The sequence below is a fragment of the Macrotis lagotis genome, chromosome 7, assembly GCF_037893015.1.
Source record: "Macrotis lagotis isolate mMagLag1 chromosome 7, bilby.v1.9.chrom.fasta, whole genome shotgun sequence".
Taxonomy (NCBI): Eukaryota; Metazoa; Chordata; class Mammalia; order Peramelemorphia; family Peramelidae; genus Macrotis; species Macrotis lagotis.
Window position 1 is genome coordinate 116,102,617 of NC_133664.1, and position 15,159 is coordinate 116,117,775.

Genomic DNA, 15,159 nt, shown 5'->3' on the forward strand with positions numbered 1-15,159 from the left:
AAATACTTGTTGAGTAATTATGAACTATATTCTGAGAATTTAAAAATGCAAAAGATGCAGCACTTGGGTTTTTAGCTTTGACCTCCACACTATGATTTTGTTTCCTAACTAGACTATAAACTCCTATGGTATCGAATACAGTGGTAGACTAATAGGAGATGCTTAATCCATGCTGCCTGACAGACTGCTTAACATTTTTTTATTGCCTTTTCATGACTCCATTTGGAATTTTCTTGGCAAAAGTACCTGTGTCCTCAGACATTTACTAGCTGTATGACCCTGGGTGAGTCACTTAACCCTATTTGCCTCACTTTCCTCATCAGTAAAGTGAACTGGAAAAGAAAATAGCAAACCACTTCAGTATCTCTACAAGAAAATCCCAAATGGGGTCACCAAGCATCGGTCAGGTCTGAAACCACTGAATAACAACAAATTGCAAAAGCAGGACTTCAAAAATCTCATCTTAAAAAAAATAGAAGTCTTATCTTGCTGATGCAAAGACATTAATGTTTCTGAGTTTCTTGGGCAGGTAAGGATGGAAGTTGATGTCTTTGCACAGGTAATATTAACAGGTAATTAAGTGTACATGTCCCAGAAGTGTTTTTTCCTCTTCTCTTTTTCTCACCAAAGTTGCTTTTAACCAGGTTACAATATGAGTCGGGCACAGATTACTCAGGATAAGATGAAGCTCAAGCATTTTCAACAGCTGCAGCTCTGTGGACACACTCAGTTGGCACCTCATGGTAAATCTTAATGGGTCAGCAATTCTGCTCCTCCTGAGTTGAATGGTAGCAATCACTTCTTGGGTTCTGGCTCCAGCTCTTCTTTTCTCTGTTTGGATCTTGTTTCTCTAACACATTGGGGGAGGGAATGTATTTGAGGATGCCTTTGTTAACAAGTAAAATCATATATACTTCAAGCTAAAGCACCTCTCCAAAGATCTGACAGCATGCTAATATAGTTCAGTCCCCATCAGCAGATTTGTCATAAGTCATCACCCTTCTTTCTTGCTTAACCACCAAGGAACCTACTGCAGCAGGATCAAAATAGACAGTGGCCAATCAACACCCTGAGGGAAACCATTTCCTGAAAATGCCCAAAAGGAGTCAATACCAGCATAATACTCTAAATGATAACCAAGAAAGTCATCAGTAGCCATGTACTTACAGACTCATGGTGCTGACAAGTGGGACTTTACAGTTAATTTAGTTTAACACTCATTTTACAGATGAGAAGAATGAGGCCCAAGTGTTCAAGTGACTTGCCTAAGGGCTGGAGCCATGACTAGTTCTGTATTCTGTCAATTATAACACAATTTCAATATTCACTAGCAATGGAAAAGAAATTCCAATGTTTGGTTTTTAAACTTTGGGCTTGTATTGATGCCATTCTGATATTCTTCCAAGCACACAAATGCTTCACAACACAAAGAAGACCTGGGTTGTAAGTTTTGTTGTTACCAATCACTTATCATTGATAACAAAGCCTTGGATAAAGTATCTCATATGACTCTTATGTAGAAAATGGAAAAATATTTACTAGATAGTAATGCAAATAGATGGATTCGGGATTAGTTGAATGGCAGGCAGGACTCAAGGAGTAGTGATTAATGGTACATTATCAACATGAGAAGACACCTTTAGTGGACTGTCCCAGGGATAACTGTACTTTCCTCTGTCATGGTCAATATTTTTGGATAAAGGAATACATGTCATGCTTATCAAATTTAAAGATGATACAAGGTTGGGAATGATGGCTAATATACTAGCTGACAGGAGTAGGATCTAAAAAAGGCCCTGATGGGTTAGAACATTGGGATGAATTCAATAAGAAAAATTTCAATAGAGATAAATATGAAGCTGGGTACAAAACACATTTGGCTAACAAAAAATCCCAACCAGGAAGGGCAAGTATGGTTGAGAAGCAGTCATTTTGAAAGAGATCTAGGGGGAGAAGTCTTAGTAGACTACAGTACCAGAGCTATTTATACTTTACTCTTCATAATATCAACAGCTCTCATCAGTTTAACATCATCTCTATGTATCTCAACTCTATCTCCAAATTCATATTCACACTCTCATACTTACATAACACACACAAAACACACACATATGTATATAGCTCTAATATTTCCCCTGAGCTTCAATACTGTATCATAAATTGCATAATCATAAATTATATAATCCAGATTGTATGTCTTGGAGACAGCATATCTAAGTAGAACTCATTATCTTTCCCTTTCAAATACTCCTTTCTGCTGAAGAAACCACCATTCTTCGAGTCATAGGTTGTCAAATTTTGCTTTTTCTACCTTCATAATTTATGTCTTACTTTATCCCTTTTTCTCCACTCACAAGGCTAACAGTTTAGTTCAGGCTCTCAATAACTCTCACTTAGATTACTGCAATAGCCTCTTAATTAGTCTCCTTGCTTCAAGTCTTTCCATACTTCAGTTCACCCTACACACAATTGTAAAAAAAATTTCTCCTTTAGCATCTTATGATCATATAACCTCATTTTCCCATTCAATCAAATCCAGTCACTTCCTATTAATTTTAATATTAAACATAAACTCTTTTGTTTAGTTTTTTACAGGTCTTTACCACTTAGCTTCACTCTACCCTTCCAGCCTCACTGGACATTAGTACCCCCTCCTACATTCTAGATTCCAGTCACACTGGTCTTCTCTCTGTTCCTTACACATAATATTCCATCTCCTGTTTCCATGTCTCTGCATGTCCTGTTCCATATGTCCAAAATTTACTCTTTCCTCATCTTGGTCTAACAGAGGATGTCTCTTCCTTGAAGATATAGGGTAAGAACCATCTTCTATATAAAGCCTTTCTGATACCTGCAACTACCATGCAACTACCATGCTACACTGAATTTAACTATTTTGTATCAATTTACAAATGTGCATTTTTCTCCTGAATATGAGCTTCTTGTAGGTATAGATTGTTTCATTCGTTTTCATTGCAACACAGTACCTAGAACAATGGAATATATGGCAGATGTTTCATAAATATATGTTGATTTATTGAACTTAATGTAATTGCCACAAAAATGTAAAGGAAAACACTTAAGAAAAGAACTAATGAATGCCATGAACAATTTTGATTTTAGGGATTGACAGTAAAATATACCTTCCTCCTTTTGGCAGAAAAAGGGTGGATTACAAGAATTAAATGAGATCTGTTTTCAGACATGGTTGTTATGCTGGTTTAGTTTACTTAATTTTCTTTGTTAAAAGGAAGTATTCTGCTAAATTGGGAGGGAGGCTGCAATGATTAAAAAGTTTTAAACAGTGATTAGTATAGTGCCTGATACCTAGTAGGTATTTAATCAATGTTTATTGAATCAAATGAATAAATGAAACGAGTCACTTATTAGAATAAAAATGATTTAACAACAAAAAAAGAAATTTATGACTTTTTATAAACTGAAAAATTCTTTTATGAGGCACTATCTTGTATTGTCTGTTTGAAAACTCAGATTTTTAAATGTTAGATTCCCTTAACCTGAGAAGAAAAAGTTTTTAGGACATTACCAAAGATTCAATGGTAGGGCAGCTTGAATCAGTAATTACAGTATTCTGATATTGAGTATCTCTATGAACCAAAACAGGGAATATTAAATTAGTGACCAGTAGAAGGTATGCATGTTATGGAAAAGATGGTAATACCCTGTGGAACATTTCTATCCTTTCTCAGTCAGAATTCAATATGATTTCCTTCTAAAGTAAAAGGGAGTTCTCTAGAGGATCAAGTTCATGAGGCTATGAGATGGGATAAGAACTGATATTGTAAGGTGTTTACCTCTACATCCTTAGAGCATAAAATACCTGTCATTAGTCAATAATAGTGAGGAGAATGAAGAATAAAAGTAAAATACTTTTTGAGGAGTACCTGTACTGGAAAAGGTTTTATAATCCTTGAAGAACTATAGAAATGTAAGTTATTAACTAATCTGAGTAATATAAATAATAATACAACTGAAAGGGGACATCTGATCACATTTAAGATTAGAAGGTCCTTAGATACTGACATCAACTAGAAGGAGCTGACACAATTCCACTTCCATAGAAGATGGATGAGTGATATTCCAAATGAAACAACCAAATCAAACCCCGGAAACCAAGGGGAACATTTAAGAAAGAAAACCCAGCAAAAATACAGTGCCACTATGAATCTCTTCTTAACATCACCTTCCTAACCCTCCCCTCCCTAAAACAAGGAATATTACCAGGGATTATAGAATATAATACTTCTCTCTTGTTGACCACGTGAGAATACTAAAATATTATGGAGGCAGCCAATCTGGTGATGAATAATATAATAATGCCAATTATTGTAAATTTTTAAAATGGAAAATTTTTAAATTAGAATCATGGTGAATTTGTGCTCAAGTTTTTCCATTATGAAGTTTAACTGTAAGAATAAGGTACAAGTTTAGGGACTTCTTGGCTATATTTTTCATTATTATACTTAGTCTATTATAATCACACACATCCTTTGAATGTCTCAGTTATATGTACTTTTCAGGGAAAAATAATTTTTAGAAAATCCAGTTGACTAGGCCTCATCTCAACTTAATGATTTTCTTTAAGATTTCCAGCAGCCCTTAAATGGGACTAATGTGTCAAAATTAATAAAAGCTAGATCTATTTAGTACGAGAGAGGAAAAATAACAACTGGTCACCATTCAAATGGCACTCACTTCAATCATTCTTTCTTATTAACATAATTTGATTTGATAAGAACAATATGCTACTTCTGCTGGCCATACTTCCTTGGGAAAATTGCAAGTGGTCCCTGGCAGTTTCTTAGCTTAAGATAATCAGTCTGGGAAAGATCATACTTATTGCCAGAGAGTAATGTCTTCATAAAGCTTCAACTAACACATTTGCAACTGCTCCAGACCTATATTAGGGTTCACTAGGTAAGCCTTGTAGGCCTGCAGAAGACAGGTAGGCTTGGGGTACAATGTTATAATACCCACACTTCCAAGGAATTTTCTATCAGAGGAAATCCAAATGCAAATATGAACATTTAGGTTTTTGTACCATCATTAAACTCTCTACCACCATTGTTACTTGACATCTTTAAGTCCTACTTCAACAAATTTAAATTCAAGCACCCAATAACCAATATAACACCACATTAACAACTGAGGAAGACATAAGCCCCAACTCCAAGGAGTTTTAAATAAGAATATTAAACAAATAACTTTAATAAAAATGAAGGAAATGTTTTTTAGTTGTTGGTGGTTAGATCATGTTAGAGGAGAAACAGACCACATCAAATTGAAGAAGACTTGAGTGGGTATCATGGAGGTGGCACTTTTTAAACTTTGAAGAATAGGTAGAATTTGGAAAAGTGAGGATATAGGGGAGGCCATTCCAAGTACATGGAATGACATGAGCCAAGGCATGATGTTGGATAAACACTGAATATGGCTAGAGAACAAAAAAATATTCTTCCTCAGCTAGAGGATTTGTTTACAATAAGTCAGACCCCAAATGGAGGGCCTGAAAATGTCAGAGTGATGAGTTTATAATGATTCTTGTAGGCAAGGAGGAACCAATTAAAAGGCCCTGAACACATTTACATCTCCTATTAACCTGGTCCCACAAAACACACACTCACTCTCTCTCTCTCTCTCTCTCTCTCTCTCTCTCTCTCTCTCACACACACACACACACACACACACACACAAACAAACACAATTTCTTTGACTAGATAAGCAGGAGCTGACATTATTCTCATATTTAAGCAGAGAAAATGAAGAGTCAAGAAGTTAAATTATATTCCCCAGGTCAATAATAAACAAGAGAAATGTTGATGAATAGACCTTAAGTTTTTAATACCCTCCATTACATTAGACCATATATTAGCAGGACATGAAGGGATGTCCACTTCAGTCCATTTTTAACTCTAGTCCTATAGATTCAAAATTCAAAAGATGAGGAACATTTCTCACTAAGGCAAAAGAAGAAACTTTGAAGTTTCCCCCTCAATTCCAATCAGTATGTTTTGGCCTTGCAGCTGGTATAGACCATTGAAAAGAACCATGACAGCCTTACAAAAAAAAAAACAAAGAGAAAGAAGTGCTAATGCTAATTTCTTTCATTTTTCATGCTAGTAGAAGTCAGAAGCCCATTAACTTTTAAGCTTCATTTTTAATCCTTGAAGTTCTCATTGTGAGTCTTAAGCCAAGATCACAGTAGGATAAAAACTACTTACACATCTGAAGAAAAATTGAGAAGATGCTCAAAAATTAATGCTAAATCGATTTCCTCTTACCTTTCAGCACAATTGTTTGTATTATAGAGGAGAGAAGAATGATTTAAGAGTATGGTCACTAAAAATGACACTTTTCTCTCGAAACTACACCTATATATCTGACCCTGAACTATTGAGAATTCTCCCTTACAAGATGAATGAGTGACTATTAAATAGTCTTAGGTAAAAAAAAAATAGTCTTAGGTCTCAATTTTAAGTGCTGTCACCACCACATCTGGTATCATGTGTATTTTGTACAATGCTATTATACATCGTATATAATGTGATACACAGATATGGATATGGATATAATGTATATGGATATAATCAGTATTATATATATTATATATTGTGTAGAATGTGATATACAGATATGGATATATCTGTGATATACAAATGTGGAGACATTCCTTAAGCAATGGTATGATCATGGAACAGCAATATGCCTACAGATGAGAGAGAGCCCTTCCATGAACAAAGTGAAGCAGGAATGTTCCAAAATCCCTTAGAGCTTCTAAACAATGAATAGGCTTCCATCAAGAGGCTCCCACATCTGCTCTGGGTGGAATTCAAGAGGGCTAAGGATAAAAAGTCCTGAGATAAGTTCCAAAGAACCTGTGAGTTGGAAGTTAAAGGTTATAGCACCAAACAGGGAGAATTTTCTTAAAAATTAAAGCTGTGCAAATATGGAATGGCCTAATTTCTTAGGTGGGGATTTTCCTATCATTAGAAGTATCAGATCCAAGGTTGGATGACAGCTGATTAGGACCATTTTAGAGATGAATTGGTTCTGGATTGTTCAGTTTTTAAACTTGGAAAGCATGTTTACCAAATGTGCAGATGACACGATACTGGAAGGAATAGCTGGGGACTGCCCAAATCTACCAGAACAAGATAACAACAAAATCACTGAAAGAATTCACAGAATCCCTCCAGAAAGAGACCTCAGGATAAAAAACTCCAAAGGCTGTAATAGTGAAATTGCAGAGCCCTCAAATAAAGGAGAGAATATTGCAAATAGCAAAAAGAAAACAATTCAATTATAAAGCAAACACAATCAGACTAACACAGGACTTATCAGCCTCAACACTGAAGGAGTGGAAGAACTGGAATAACATATTTCAGAGAACTAAGGACCTGGGTTTATAACCCAGAATGTACTACCCTGCAGTATTCAGCATATACTGTCAGTGAAAATGATGGATGTTCAATGACATGGAGAACTTTCAGAATTTCTGGAAACAAAGACCAGAACTGAATAAAGAATTCAATCACCAAATACATGAATGAAGAGATGCATAAAAAAGGAAAACGAAAAGGGAACTGAAAAAACAAAATTTTTAAACAAACACTGTCTAGTATCAAATTGTATACAACCCTAAAAGGGAAGATATAACATTCTAATTCTTTAGAACTTCACTTCTCTTAGGATAATTAGAGGGTAGAATATAATTCAAGTCAATGAACCTAAGGATATGGGTATAATTGGGTCTTGAAGAGCTCTAAGATGACATCACTATGTTTGAGACAAAAAGTCCTGAAAAAAAAAGCAGGGGTGTTAACTTTAAGTGTCTCATTATACTTTGATTCACTTAAATCACAAGGTGCGAAGTACCTAGTCTAATGAGGGCATCATAAACTGGGCAGTCCTGAGACAGTGTCTCTGTTACTTAACAATCATTTGTAAAGTTATTAGTGAGATCTCCAGAGCTTCCCAGTACTTAGAGATCTTCCAGATTCTTATAGTTAATTATATCAGATTGGGTGCTTCACTTAAAAAGGGGTTAAGTACCCTGGGTGGGGAGAATGAGAAGTAAAGTGTAAAAGAAGATAAGCCTGGGAGGAGAAGAAATGCTATGGCTTTGGATGATACTTTGGTTCATGAGGAAGACTGTGTGTGTACTTGAAAGATACTTGAAAAAGGGATTAAGGAAGGAATAACTAACATATTGGATGAGAGTTAAGTTCCAAAAAAATCCTGATGTGTTAATATTGAATCAAGCCTAATAAATTAATTGCCTAGAATGAAGAGTTGGATTTAATGAGGCAATAGTTAAAAGTTTAATTTAATAAGCATCATCATGCCAGGTACTATGATTTAAATTCAACATTTGGTTTCAAATAATCAAGTACAAGAAAGCAGAGATGTGATTAGAAAAGACATCTAGGGGTTTTAGTGGACTCAAAACAAGTCAACAGTATGATCAAATAAAAGTAAATCCCATCCTAGCTTGGTTTAAAGAAGGCATCTATACAACATCCCCATCTGTACAACATCCTCCACCTGGAGACTAGAGCTCCAGAGAAATCACTAGCCTGTGAAAAATTCACTCTGGGGTAGATGGGCTGAGTTATTCTGATCAGTGAGCAAGCACAAATTCAGGTGGCCCATTACATGTGATAGCATCACTGCACAAGGTACGCAAGCTGACAGCCTGGGGACCCCCCCCCCCAACTATACTGTTGTCTCCAGCTAATTAAATGTGTTTCCTGAGGGTAGGGACTTTCAACACATTGGTATTAGACATCTAATGTCTCATAGAGATCAGTACCTAACAAATGCTCTTTCCCAACCCTCCCCTATATATTTCATAGATTCATACAGAATGAGAGTAAGTCTGTAGTACATGGTGGATTCTGCCTAGCATGACAAGATTTGAATTATTGTCTTCTGTTTTAAATACTACATTTAGGAAAGGGAAAGTTTGGCAGAGGGTGAAGTGAAGGGAGAAGACTGGGATCATCAGGTCATGAGAACTGGGTATAGGCACTGGAGATATTTGGTGAGGAAAAGGAAGACATTGTGGGGAGGAAGAGATGATATTTGTCTTCAATTCTATGAAAGGCTAACATCTGAGAGAAGGATTAAGATTTGTTTTGCTTGGTCACAGAAGACAGAAATAGGAACAATGGGTATAAAATGCAAAAAGACATATTTTAGTCCAATAAAGGGAAAAACTTCCTAATTAGTAGGAAAATCCATAAGAACTGCATAAGAGGTAGACAACAAGGGTGAATACGTTTTTGTTTTTAAACAAAAATTAAATAATCTCACTGGTAGAGGTATAAAGGAGATTCTTGTTCAAGGATTGGTTAGACTAGATGATTCATGAAGACTTTTTCAACTCCTTTTGTTGTTCATTATTTCTATCAAGCTTGACTCTTTGTGACACCATTTGGGCTTTTCTTGGCAATGATGCTGGAGTAGTTTGCCATTTCCTTCCCCAGTTAATTTTACAGATAAGAAAATCAAGGCAAGCAAGGTTAAGTGACTTGAAAGTGTCTGAAGCTAGATTTGAACTCAGGTCCTCTTGACTCCAGGTCCAGTCCCTCTCCAAGGGGCCCCTTAACCTGCCTTTTTTCGACTCTACAATACTGTGATTCAGTGGCAGCAACCTCACTTCCTAGACAGGTGTATACATGGATGAATCTAGGTAGCTTTTCCTTCCCCCTTATTTGAGATCCCCAGTACTTTAGCATAGTGTTTGTACCCAGATGGTGTTTAATAATTGTTTAATTGAACTTAATTGATGTTACATAACAAAAGATGTTGACATAGGAGAGATTGGAGCTATATTATTTTGTACTGTTATGAAAAAATATGGTTAACTTGATAGAAAAAATAAATTTTAGGGCATAGAAGAACTCAATACTCAAATACTTAATATTCCCCTTTTGTTCCTTCCACCCCCTCTCTCGCCAACATTTCTGCTTGGACTCTTGAGGCAGAATACATGTAGTTGATTATTTAATATTCTTTTAGATTAGACACTTATAAAAACCTAGAAATAATCATTTCAAAGGGTCATATAAACACATTTAAGCAATACAGAATCTTGACCATGAATAATTGCTTCAGGAAATGATTTTGCAATCATTACTAGAAAAGAATTCTCAATATGGGCAAAAAAAATACAGCAACATCCAGTTTGCTTTTTTGTCCACATAACACTGTAAGAATATTAAATGCATTTATTGATATGGTTTAAATAATTTGCATATCCATAAAAAGGAACTTGGTAAAAGGGCAGCTAAATGGCCAAATAACACAACAGCATTTTGAACTTCCAGAAACAAATTTGTGAGGTTAATAATTGGAATGGCCTTGGATTCAAGGTCAACACAGTCACATATTGCAATATAATTATCTAACCCTGACAAGGTTACCTTAATGGGGGGGGGGGTCAATTCATATCTCTCATGTACTCTCAGGATGGAATAATTAATTTAAAGGACAAGAAGAAGATGGGTTTGAAATTGCCCCGATAGTGTTATGAGTGATTTGATATACACCAGACCTGCTCAAGGGTGTTATTTCAGTAGGCCACCCTTGAAAGGTAGAAGTAACACTGCCTTTGGAATCCCAAACCTGGACCTTAGCACTGGTTCTGATCTGTGCTGATTATCAGACCCTAGGTTTGAATAGTGGCTCTGGTAGGACTGCCAGACTGTCAGACCATGGACAGGGCCCTTTAGTTCTGTGGCATTTACTCTTCAGTAAAATGAGATGAGGTGAGGGAAGGTGGCTGAAATGATCTCCAAAGTCATTTCAGCTCAGAATCCACTTGGTTTACCTTTTTGTGTCCACACATTGTCTCTCCTTTTGAAAAATGAACTCCTTGGGGGCAGTTGTGGCTTTTTATCTTTGTATCTTCAGTGGTCAGTACTGGACTCAAGCACATGTTAAGTGTTTAGAAAACTCTTGTTTTGGAACACTATTGTTCTACTAGAAACCAGGAGGGATGGGAATTCAGGGAAGGATTTGCATGAACTGATGCTGAGTGAGATGAGCAGAACCAGAATAACATTGTACACTCTAACAGCAACATGGGGGTGGGGGGGGTGGGGGTGATGATCAACCTTAATGGACTTGCTCATTCCTTCAGGCACAATTCTGAAGTATCTGTGATGGAGAATACCATCTGTATCCAGAATACTTTTTCTTCCTTAAGCATATGCTTTCTCTCTCATCACATTCAACTTATTCAACTTAAATCAATGCATACCATGGAAACAATGTAAGGACTAACAGACTTCTATTGGAGGGGGGAGTGAGATTAGGGGGAAAAATTGCAAAACTCAAAATAAATAAATAAATAAATAAATAAATAGCTTTAAAAAAAAGAAAACTCTTGTTCATTGATCAATAGGACTCATGGATGTTCAGAGTATATGCCATATTGCAATACAACTTTTAACATAGTTTTTAAAAATTTCCCAGTCTAAATTTACTACTTCATCAAGGCCAGTCCAAGTAGGTGTGATTAAACTGGAAAGGCCCCGAGTCTGGGCCTTGTGATGAGGGTCTGTTGTCTGAGAACTGGTCTAGGTAAAGGCAGGGAAGCTTAACATCAGGTTGGGCATCTGCTGAGGAGATCTTTACCTTATGAAGGGAGTTGCAGTTAGTAGGAATGCCCAAAATTATAGATCCTTTAAGTTTTGAATTATTTAGACATTAAAACAATGATGATGATAATTGTATTAATAACCTCTTTATGATTTCTCCAGATAGTCCTATGATTAACTATCTTGATACAATTTTCACATAGAGGTTACATGTAGAGAGAGGCTTTAAGGAAAATGTTCAGTACTGGAGAGGTTGTGGGAGGAGTGGGACATTAATGCAATGTTGGTGGAGCTGTGAACTGATCCAACCATTCTAGAGTGCAATATGGAACTATGCTCAAAGAGCAATAAAACTGATCATACCCTTTGACCCAGCAACTCCAATCCTAGGCCTATATCCAGAAGAAATCATAAAAAAATGGGAAAAGTTCCCCAGAATATTCATAGCAGCTCTTTTTGTAAAGGCAAAGAATTTGAAACTGAGAGGATGCCCAACAATTGGGAAATGGATGAACAAGTTATGGCACATGAATGTTATGGAGTACTATTGTTTTATAAGAAACCATGAATGGTCAGATTCTAGAGAAGCATAGAAAGAATTACAGGAACTGATGCTAAATGAAGGGAACAGATCCTAAAGAACAATGTATATTATGAGTTGATCAGCCTTGATGGAAGCAACTTTTCTCAGCATTTCAGAGGGCTAGGACAACCCCAAGAGATAGATTTGCTATGGACAAAGCTATCCATATCCAGAGGAATAAAAACAAAACAAAACAAAAAAACCCTATAGGATCTGAATGAACACTACATTCACTTTTTAAAAATTTTCTCTTATGTTTTTCTTTCCTATCTTATGGTTTTCTTTTTTTCCCTTAATCCTAAGGCCTCATATAGAAAATGAGCAATCTATTTAAAAAGAGAGGCTTTTAGATCTTTTTGATAATAAGAAAAATATGAACTGTATTATTCAACTTGTTTCCTTTTAAATCCTGAAAAATGATTACTTTCCTTTTCCTTGACACATTTAACTATACATTTAACTTAGTGTATCCATTAATCTACAGTTCTTCCACCTTTGCCCTCCACAATGAGGATAACCTAAGGAGAAATGAATCAGAATTATAATCAATTTGGATGTTAATAATATGGTATTAGACATTCTACATAGGCATTCCATTCAAGTTCATACTGTTTTCCAAGTCCCTGGGAATCTGAAAACATAAAACACATTTCTCCAATAATAAAGAAAAGATGAACTGCTTTTCTAGAAATAGAAAAACAATTTTGTGGTCCACAAGACTATATCATTGCAATAAATGCTCTTAGTTATGGAGATAATGAGAACAAAATGATGCTTAAAAGGTCAAAGAATTAAGGGAAACCAGTGAGATGCCCATATGTGATACCTATCATTTCAAGAAGTAATTATCATTAAAATGAGGATGGCATAACGATTCAAAAAAGATTGTGAATCCTTTGTCAAGGAAACCAGAGAATGGCAGAGTGGAAAATGTTCTAGAGTAAGAGCTGAGAGGCTTTGGTTCTACTCATGGTTTTAGCTAGAGGACTTGGAGCAAAATATTGAAGTTCTCTGATTCATTTCCTCAGGAAAATAAGGGGGTTAGACAAGATGATCTCTAAACTCCTTTCCAGATCTGACACTGGAGGATTTCATGACAAATAAAACACTCTAAATTCCTATTTTTCCTGATAGCATAAATCTAGCTATAACTTAGTTGTGTTCAAGAATTTCTTAAAGGAAGCCAAAAAAATTTCATAATGGTCTGCAATCCTATTCAATGTATAACTATAATTTAATATACTCTTTGTCTCTTAATTTTTAGGAGAAATGAATCACAATCTTGCTAAACTGTGAGGCCTATGAAAAATATCTTAAGTTCATTTACTTGAATTCATGCCTAGATCTATACTAAGGAGGTCACATATCAATAGAGAAAATGAAATTTTAATCTCCAAACAAGCTCATCTTCTAATTAAAACAATTTATTAAAAAACAATACAGCTTGTATCTGGCTTTAGATTCATTTTGAGCCAGTTGAGTAATTTCCAGTGTAGCCCTGAATTGGTTGAGATTCAATCCATATTCAATCCTAATTGAGAGTGGGGACTTAACCAGATGAATTACTAATACCCCCTTAAAACAAGAGGGGGAAAAAACTACTATTTTTTCTAGCACTTTGAAGTTTACAAAACCATTTCCTAAGAACACTTCTGTGAAGTGGATATTGCAATTATAGTTATCCTCATTTTATATATGAAGAAACTGAGATTCATTTAGGTTTCAAATTTTGCCCAATGAATAGTACTCTCACATTTTAAATTAAACTATTCAATAGCAGTCATGAAAACCATCTAGTATTGATTAGGAATATAGTTAAATCAATTGAAAAAATAGACAAGGGAGATTCAAAAACAATAGAACTCAAGAACAACTGTAGAAAACAAATTATCTAGGGAAAGGTTCCTTATTTGATAAAAACTGTTAGAAAACTGGAAAGCAGTCTAGCAGAAATTAATATTAATTACACTAAGTTCAACAAAACCTTCTAAACAGATGTCTACCTTAGTATTAAAGATTATACCATAAAAAAATTACCACATACCTCTCAGAGCTATGGCTGGGAAATGTTTTCTTAACAAGAGACAGAGGAAATCATAAAATATAATAAAATAGAAAACTGATTACTTGAAAACTAAAAGCTTTTGCATAGATAAAATTAATGCATCTAGAATAAATAGGAAATTGTTTGAATGGAAAAAAAATCTTTGTATGTGGTTTTGGTATCCAAATATAAAGTAACTATTCAAATAAATAAAGCCTCTGTTCCCCCACCCTTTCCCTATTACCCTTGAGGGCATGCTATTTTCCTAGATGCTCAGGGCTGTAATCTAGGAGTCATCCTGTATGCCACACTATCTCTCACCATCTCCCCTGCCCCACCCCCATGTCCAAGTTGTGGCAAAGACTTCAATTTCACCTTTGCAACCTCTCTTGAATATGCCCCTTCTCTCTTTGGACACTGTCACCACTGGAGTGCAGGCCTTTCATCCCCTACACTCTTGATTCTTGTAATAACCTGCTGGTGGTCTAACTGCCCCAACCCTTCCTCCATTCCAATCCATCCTCCTTTCAGCCACCAAAGTGATTTTCCTTGAGTTTGAACACATTACTCTTTACATGCTTTCAGTATATTCCAGCAGTTCCCTATTGCCTCCAGGATCAAATACAAAATGCCCTGTTTGTGGCCTAACCTCTTAGCTTTCCATTCTTCTTGTGTTTATTCTCTGATGGCCACTCTTAGATCTGGTGATATTGGTCACCTGGATGGTCTTGAAACAAGCCACTCCATCTTTTAGCTCTGGCATTTTCTCTGGATGTCCACCTTGAGCCTGGGGAAATTTTCTGGCTCATTTCTACCCACTGGCTTTCCTGGTTTCCTTTGAATCCTAAATCAAACTCCATCTTTTACAGGAAGCCTTTCCTAACCCTTCTTAATTCTAGTACCTT

At 35.8% G+C, this 15,159-nt stretch overlaps 1 protein-coding gene across 2 annotated transcripts in view; it reads right to left on the reverse strand.

Moving 5' to 3' along the window:
• The window catches only part of EXOC4 (exocyst complex component 4), a 914,582-nt gene that overhangs the window by 231,631 nt on the left and 667,792 nt on the right, over positions 1 to 15,159 (reverse strand). The gene's annotated exons all lie outside the window — the stretch shown is intronic.